Genomic DNA, 8,451 nt, shown 5'->3' with positions numbered 1-8,451 from the left:
AAGCCCTGTGCTTGGCTGAGAAAAGGTGTCTTCCTCTGCTCACCCAGGGCTGTCCAAGCCCGCTGCATGAGGGCGTGCCCTTTGGCCTCTCCAGCAGTGTTTACTTCTCTCAGGGACCTAAAGTGTGTTGATGGGTGGTCTCCTCCCTGGAGGTCATGCTAACATTTATTATTACTGAAATTAGTGATATTGTTTATACTGGGATATTCCGGAGGGGGGGGGGAGGCAAAGTTAATCATTGCATAAGAGATAGGAGACAAATAAGAATTTAACTTTGGTTTTTAGGTAGTTTGTTTATCTGCTAATTCACATGCAGTTTCCACATTAGAACATCTGGAGTTTTTGTACACTAATGGTATGAATGTAATTTAATGTGGAGCCTGAAAACTAGCTTAGAAACCCAAAGAGTTTGAGATAGATATCCATGCTTGACATTCATACAAGTGAGTAGATCTCTATACCTATGTATTAAGAATTTAGGGCAAATTTAAGGAAGGAACAGAGAATTCTTTTTTTTTTTTTCAGCAAAATAAGTTTATTTTCTAACTCATGGTAAACATATACATCCAGTATGTGCTCATCTTGTATATCTATTCACAAATGACTTCTAAACCACAATTTCTTTGATATTTAAGTATGTACTAAAAGTTATCTTAGTCAAGATATGAAAAATGCTTTTAGACATACAACATTTCTAATATATTGGATTGGTACCAGCAAAACTGGCTTCAGTTACAAGTTCTATAAATTTAAAGCTTTGAAAAATTACTACTTTGCATTTAATATGACCAGATGAATGGGATGCAGCAGCATCAACTTGTATTCAGTCAAATCTCATCAGTTTTTCTGGTGATGGAACCACTTATCCATATCCATTGGTACTGAGCAGGTAGATTCACAAGGTGGTGGTAAAGCATCCATGATGGCTTTGGCAGTATCAGGATCACTGATTCCTTTCCCATCCGTTTTCTTAGTCACTAGTGCTTTCCAATAGTCATGAGTGCTTTTAATAATATCAATTGCAAAGTCCTTATCTTTAAATTCTGCATTGAAAGCAAACTCATTTTCTGGTTTTCCATCAGGAACCTGTACCTTCTAAACCAGTCCACAGTAGCTTCTAGGTAGCCTGGTTTCAGCCATTTAACATCATTAATATCATTATAATTGGCTGCATCAAGATCCTCCACATTAATGGCAATGGCTTTCCAGTCGGTTTCTCCTTCATCATTCATAGCCAGTATGCCCCCAACTTTCTTTCACCTTGATTATTTCACCTCTTGCACATACCTTGCTTCCAATTTCACAAACATCAATTGGGTCATTGTCTCCACAACAGCCAGTGTGTCTGTCATTGTGTCCTGGGTCTTCCCAAGTCTGAGGGATAGCATCATAGTTCCAGATATACCCCTTATAAGGGAACAAATTTGCAACATAATGGAGTTTTTCTTTTTTTACATCTTGCTTAATTGGGTTTAAAGGGTTCTTTGTAGCAATCTCCATTTTTGCATTAGACCACCGTGGAACTTCAACTACCATGTGGAATATATCCTTATCTGCATAAACAAGAATATCATGAAATGGAGATATATATTGTCCCTTTCCATTTTTGAGAAAGACTCGGTACTCCAGGGTGAAGGGCGCGGCGCGCTCCTCGATGCTGAAGCTGTCCAGGGTGCTGGAGAGCAAACGCTGCGCCGCCACAGAGCCACCAGCCCGTACACCGCAGCAGCTGACAAGGAGAGAGCCCAGAGAATTCTTTGGAGATGTAAGACAAGGATTTTGTAGACAGAAAGAGGATAACTATACAAACGTATAGTTCTCAATTCTGCTTTGTTAATAAATATACTGACTAGCCTATACAAAAGCAAATGCCTTAAATGACACTCATCAAAGGTTGAGTGTAAGTTGGGCACTTAGTAATGAAATGGAGAAGAAACCTTGAGAAGAAACCCTGCATTTCCTTAAGATGTAACGGAGTTTCTTGAGAAGAAACTCGGCGTTTCCTTACCAGGTTCTTGTCTCCAGTGAGTGAAGAATGACACCCACAGACTGCAGGGAGGGGAATAAAAGGTTTATTGGAAGCAGCAGGGAATAGGGAAGAGTGGCCGAACACCCCTAAGGGCTGTCGGAACTTTTTTTTTTTGGTGGTGGTACTGGGGGTGGAACCCAGAGGCTTTCTACTTCCGGAACTATTTCTACTCCCAGAACTATTTTATATTTTATTTGGAAACAGGGTCTCACTAGGTTGCTGAGAACCTCACTAAGTAGCTGAGGCTGGCTTTGAACCTGTGTGATCCTCCTGTCTCAGCCTCCCAAGCGTGGGGATTATAAGCGTGCATCACCACGCCCGGCAGAACTTTTGATGTCCAGTGGCTGCCTTCAGGTCACTACCCGAGTGTAGCCCAGGCCAAGTGCCTTTAGTTGCAAGCTGCTTTCTCCCAAAGTCCACACGATCTGCCAGAAAGGAAGTGCAGGTCACCCCTAGGGGCCCTGGTCGGCCTTGATTTCCAGCGAAGGCCTTCGGCGAGTGTATCCCGGGCCAAGTGCCTTCAACTGCACTCTACCTTCTCTCAAAGCTAACACGACCTGCAAGAGAGAGAGAAGCTCCCCAACGGGGAGGGGTTCCCAGAGTGGGTAACCATCCCGGTGACTGTGCTAGGGGTTTATATATATCTGCATATCTTCTATTGCTTAGAGTTTGGGAGTTTGGGAAGCAGCTCTCAAAATTTGCATAGGGTATTTGCATGTCCTTTGAGGGGTCTCCTTTCAGTAGGAGTGTCATTTGCATGTCCTTTGAGGGGTCTCCTTTCAGTAGGAGTGTCAGGCTTGCTCCAGTGATGTCTCCTGGGTTTGTTGAGTAGTAAACAGATGGTTTTGTGAAGCTTTGGTAGTTCTTATCTCTCAACCTTCGAAGTTAATTAGTATTCGTTGCCCCTCAGGGAATTATGTTTTTTCTACGAGACCTCTTCCCTAGCTGCCTATTTCCTATTCTACCTCCTCAGTGAGACTCTTAAAAATACAAAATAAGGCTTAGGAGATAGAATGTCTTTGGGATCAACACTTGGTACCACAAAAAATAAAAAAATAAAAAAGAGGGGGGGAGAGAGAGAGAGAGAAAGAGAGAGAGAAAGGAAGAGAAAAAGAAAGAAAAAGTTTAGTGTGGCAAGTAAACTAATGGTGTGAACATGAATTTTGAGTCCAGGAAAGCCAGACAGGGATGGTGGCTCTGAGCCCCCAGTTCTTCACTGGTAAAGAAATACCTACCTCACACAAGCATGATAATTAAAAGAGCTGCTTTTCTTTTCTTTTGAAGATATGACAAGACAATATTCATTTAGTTTTTGTATTTTGTATTTTTTTTGTGTGTGTGGTATGGGGGGGTGAAACCCAGGGGCTTTTCTACCTCCAGGCTATACTCCCAGATCTATTTTATACTTTATTTGGAAGCAGGGTGTCACTGAGTTGCTGAGAATTTCACTAAGTAGCTGAGGCTGCCTTTGAACCTGTGCGATCCTCCTGTCTCAGCCTCCCAAGTGCTTGGATTACGAGTGTGTGCCACCATGCCCGACTTGTATTTTTATTTTTATTTATTTAATTTATTTATTAATTTTTTTGGAGGTACAGGGGTTCCTGGAAGCCCTTCTACCTCTGGGCTACACTCCCAGACCTATTTTATATTTTTTATTTGGAAACAGGGTCTCTTAAGCCAGCGAGGCTGGCTCCAAACCAGCGCAATCTTCCTGTCTCTGCCTCCCAAGCGTGGGGATTACAAGCCTGCGCCACAATGCCCGGCACATTTTTATTTTTTTAAAGTAAGCAAATTCCATGACTTAACACTAAAAAAAAAAAAAAAAAAAATGCAATCCAACAACAACAAAAATAACGGGCAATTGAAGCTGGGTGTGATGGCTCACACTTGTAAGCACAGCATTCAGAAGGCTGAGACCAGAGGATGGAGGTTCGCAGACAGGCTCAGCTACTTAGTGAGGCCCTCTGCAACTTAGTGAGACCCTGTTTCAAAATAAAGAATAAAATAGGGCAGGGGGTGTAGCTTGGAGGTAAAATGCTCTGAGTTCCATCCACCCCCCCCCCCCAAAGTGTAATTGAACTGAATAGACACTTCTCAAAAGCTCAGAAGAAATACAAAAATACAAATGGCCAGTAAATATATGACAAAATGTTCAACATCATTAGCAATCAGGGAAATGCAAATTAAGACTACATACACCAAGAGAGAGGTTCTGTTAGTTCCAGTTAGAATGCTGATCATCAGGAATACATAGTAATCAGTGCTAGCGAGGACATGAGGAAATAGGAATCTTCATACGCTACCGATGGAAGTGTAAATTAATACAGCCACTGTGGAGATTAGTGTGGAGACTCCTAAGAAGACTAGGAACAGAACCACCGTAGGAACCAGCTATACCACTCCTCAGTATTTTTCCAAAAGAACTAAAGTTAGACTACTGTAATATATATATATATATATATATTACAGATACATACTTATAACAGTGCAATTCACAACGGCCAAATTATGGAACCAGCCTAGGTGTCCTTTGACAGACGAAGAGATAATAATATTGTGGTATATACAATCAATAAAATTTTATTCAGCCATAAAGAAGAACCTAGTACTTGGGAGAGTGAAACAGAAGGATCATAGGTTTGAGGGCTGCTGCAGCATCTTAGGCCCTTAGTAAAATCCTGTTTCAAAATAAAAAAATAAAATATTGCTGGGGTTATTGCCCAGAGGTGGTAGAATGCCCCTGATTTCAATCCCTAGTCACACACACACACACACACACACACACACACACACACACACACACAATGTCATTTGTAGGAAAATGGGTGGAACCAGAGAATATTATGCTAAGTGATATCAGCTAGTGTCAGAAAGTCAAAGGTGGTATGTTTTGTCTCATATGTGGAAGTTAGAAAGAAAATAGGAAAAAAGGGGATTTAGTTAAATAAGGCTAAAGACCAATAAGACAGTGGAAGAAAATTGGGGAAGGAAGGCAAGGAAGGGAAAAAAGGAGGCTTGCTGAAGGAAACAGTACAAATAAGAAGGTATCACTACCAATCTCACTAGCACATATGGGTAAGGAAAGTTTGGGGAAATTCAGAGGGATTCACACCAAGTGCTGTGTGTGCATGTTTGTATCTTTTTTTTTTTTTTGGTGGTACTAAGATTCCTGGAAGCCCTTCTACCTCTGGGCTACACTCCCAGACCTATTTTTACATTTTTATTTGGAAACAGGGTCTCCTAAGCCAGCGCGCGCGGCTGGCTTCGAACCTGCGCGATCCTCCTTTCTCTGCCTCCCAAGCGCGGGGATTACAAGCGTGCGCCACCACGCCCGGCATGTTTGTATCATTTTGAACGTCACTATGGTACATAATTACAATGCATCAATAAAAGTATATTTAAATAATTTCATGAAAACACAAAGAAAATGTTACCTTGTAGAATGGTATATGCTTCATGTAAAAAAAAAAAAAATTAGCCATTGAGCTGAAATGAATTCTTTTCCACAGGGAAAAGAACTAGGAGGAATTAAGTTTAGAATATGCAATAAAAAAAAGAATATTTCAAAGAAAATTATTTTCTCTTAGTTTTTTTTAATTCTTCCTCCTTTTTTCCCTTTCTCCCTTTCTGTTTTTTTTTCTTTTCTTTCTTCTTCGCCCTCTCTCTCCCTTTCTCTTTTTCTGCTTAGCTTTTCAGATACTCAACAACTTTCAGTGTTCTGTAGAGTCATTTTATGCCCCTGGACAATCTTTAAAGAAACTGTGATTTAGAACAAACTTAAAAATTAATTTATAGCGAAAACTTCCTAGTATAAGTGATCAAACATAGGTTATTGCCCATGCTAAGCCAGCAATGGGTTACAGCCTCAGCCCTTTATTTTTTGATTAATTAATTTTTTTATGTGTGTGTGGTGCTGGGGATGGAACCCAGGGTCATTCTACCTCTGAGCTATACCCTCAGCCCTATTTTTATTCTTTTATTTTGAAACAGGCTCGCACTAAGTTGCAGAGGCTGGCTGTGAACCTGAAATCTCCTGTGTCAGCCTCCAAGTATTGGGATTATAAGGGTGCACTACTATGCCTGGCTAGGCAGTTTATTTTTTATTTTGAATTTTGCTTATTGTCAAAGATGCCCTTGAGCTTGTGATTCTTCTGCCTCAGCCTCCTGAGTAGCTGGGTTATAGGCATGTACTAACACATGGCACTATAACTGTGTGTGGTGTGTGTGTGTGTGTGTGTGTGTGTGTGTGTGTGTGTTACTAGGGATTGAGCCCAGGGGCATTCTACCTCAGAACTATACCCTTGGCCCTATTTTATTTATTTATTATTTATTTATTTATTTAGCTGTACTAGGGATGGAACCCAGGGGCATTCTACCTCCGAGATATAACCTCAGTCCTATTTTTTATTCTTTATTTTGAAACAGGGTCTCATTGAATTGCAAAGGGCCTCACTAAGTAGCTGAGGCTGGCCGTGAACTGCAATTCTTTTGTCTCAGCCTCCCAAATGCTGGCATTACAATCTTGCGCCACCATGCCCGGCTTATTTTTTTTATTTTAAAACAGAGCCTCACAAAGTTGCGGAAAGCCTCACTATGCTGCCGAAGTTTTGAGATGATACCCATCAGTTTCTGAATGCAGTTCTTGGTGCAGTGCTGATATCTATAATCCTAATGAGAACAACCGTGTGCTCGGTGCTATGCCGAGCACTTCACATGCTCCAACTCGTCAGTTCTCACAGCAGTAACATCAAGTTTAACTCCTGAAAGTCCCACACTTAGGAGACGATCCCAGGCATTTCTGATTGGTCAAAGCCAATGTTTTTAATTACACCAGATTGTCTTCTATTTCTTCTTATTGACACCCTACCACTCACTTGGTAGTCACTTGGGTTCTCCACCTTAGGAGCTCCCTGTGTGCTTTGGTCCTCAACTTGTGGATTTGTAAGACTCTGGCATCTCTCCTTGGTATCACACTTCACTTGGCTGTCACACCTCTCCTGCTCCAACCCACACCCCCAGTGCCTCTTGTCCTGGCTCGAGAACAGGTCATTGGTGCTGATGCAGGACATAGGAAATATTTTGCTGCTTCAAGAAGAAATTGAAGTCGAGATACTGTTATTCTCTTTGAAGAAAGTTTTGAGTACCTTTTAATCCTTAATGTTAGATCTGAAGCTTTAGAAGCTAAACATGTTTTCCTCAAGTTTACCTGTAAAAACATTTTTAGTTTCTAAGGCTGTCAATATAGTAAATATTGTGAAAAGATAATGTAGTTTGCTTGAAAATATTTTAATTGTTTATTTGGAAAAGGTGTTTCCAAGGAGAAAAATGGAACCGTATATATGTTATAAGCTTCATGTAATAGAGCATAGCTTTATGTCTCGTTGTGGGTACACCACTATATAAATGTGCCTTAAGCTAATATTGCTTTCTCATTTGTTAATGCAGTAGGTTTTTAATAGATCTCTTAGCTTCATCCACTGTCACCTTCTCATTCTGCACATCCTTTTCTGGAGTACAAAAGCCAGAGTTCACATTTAAAGCCTTAAATATGATTTATTACATTCTTGCTTAAAATCCTTCAGTGATACTCCATTGTTCTTAGAACACGGTCCAGAAAGTTCACTCACAGTTTCAGGTCTTTTTTTAAGGGTCTTAGGTCTCAGACCCTTGTGTATTTGTCTGGGTCTCAGACCCTTGTGTATTTGTCTGTGTGTGTCTATAACCTCACATGTATGCAATGGATACATACATACATATAAAGTTATATGTACATAACTTCTGTATATTTTAACACATAAAATAAATACATATACTGGCATGTGTATATAATGAATATAATATATACATATGAAGTTATAGATTAGACTTTTCTAGGCCTTTTTCAAATTTATTAGACATCAGGGTTATGTTTTGCCACTTAAAGTAATGCAACGATATTATTTCAGCATTTTAATCTTGTAAAGTAAGAATATTTTCAATTATCATTTTTTTAGGGTACTGGGGATTGAACCCAGGGGCATTCTACTTCTGAGCTTCACCTTCAGTCCTATTTTTAATTCTTTATTTGATTTGTTTATTTATTTCTTGTGGTACTGGGGATGGAACCCAGGGGCATTCTACCTCTGAGCTACACCCCCAGCCCTATTTTTTATTCTTTATTTTAAAACAGGGTCTCACTGAGTTGCAAAGGCCCTCACTAAGTAGTAGCTTAGCTATCCTAGAACTGTGATCTTCCTGTCTCAGCCTCCCAAATGCTGGGATTATAAGAGTGCGCCACCACGCCCTGCTCTCTATTTTATAATTAGAAAAAATGAGACCTACAGATTGAGTTTCTTAAGGTCTTTAGTTGGTATATGATAAATTTGGAAGTCAAACAGAGTTTTATTAGCCTTGCAAATTTAGAAGTAAGCAAATAATGTGAC

At 40.2% G+C, this 8,451-nt stretch overlaps 1 pseudogene across 1 annotated transcript; it reads right to left on the bottom strand.

The window, feature by feature from the left end:
- Positions 1-837: 837 nt before the first annotated feature.
- On the bottom strand, positions 838-7,098 carry LOC308273133 (inorganic pyrophosphatase-like; annotated as a pseudogene). The gene is made up of 2 exons: positions 6,904-7,098; positions 838-1,755 (listed from the first exon to the last, which is right to left on the bottom strand). The product of its transcript is annotated as an inorganic pyrophosphatase-like (transcript).
- Positions 7,099-8,451: the final 1,353 nt, after the last annotated feature.

The sequence above is a fragment of the Muscardinus avellanarius genome (assembly GCF_963383645.1).
Source record: "Muscardinus avellanarius genome assembly, chromosome: 14".
Taxonomy (NCBI): Eukaryota; Metazoa; Chordata; class Mammalia; order Rodentia; family Gliridae; genus Muscardinus; species Muscardinus avellanarius.
Note: the sequence above shows the minus strand (reverse complement) of the source record. Positions and strands in the feature narration are given on the sequence as shown.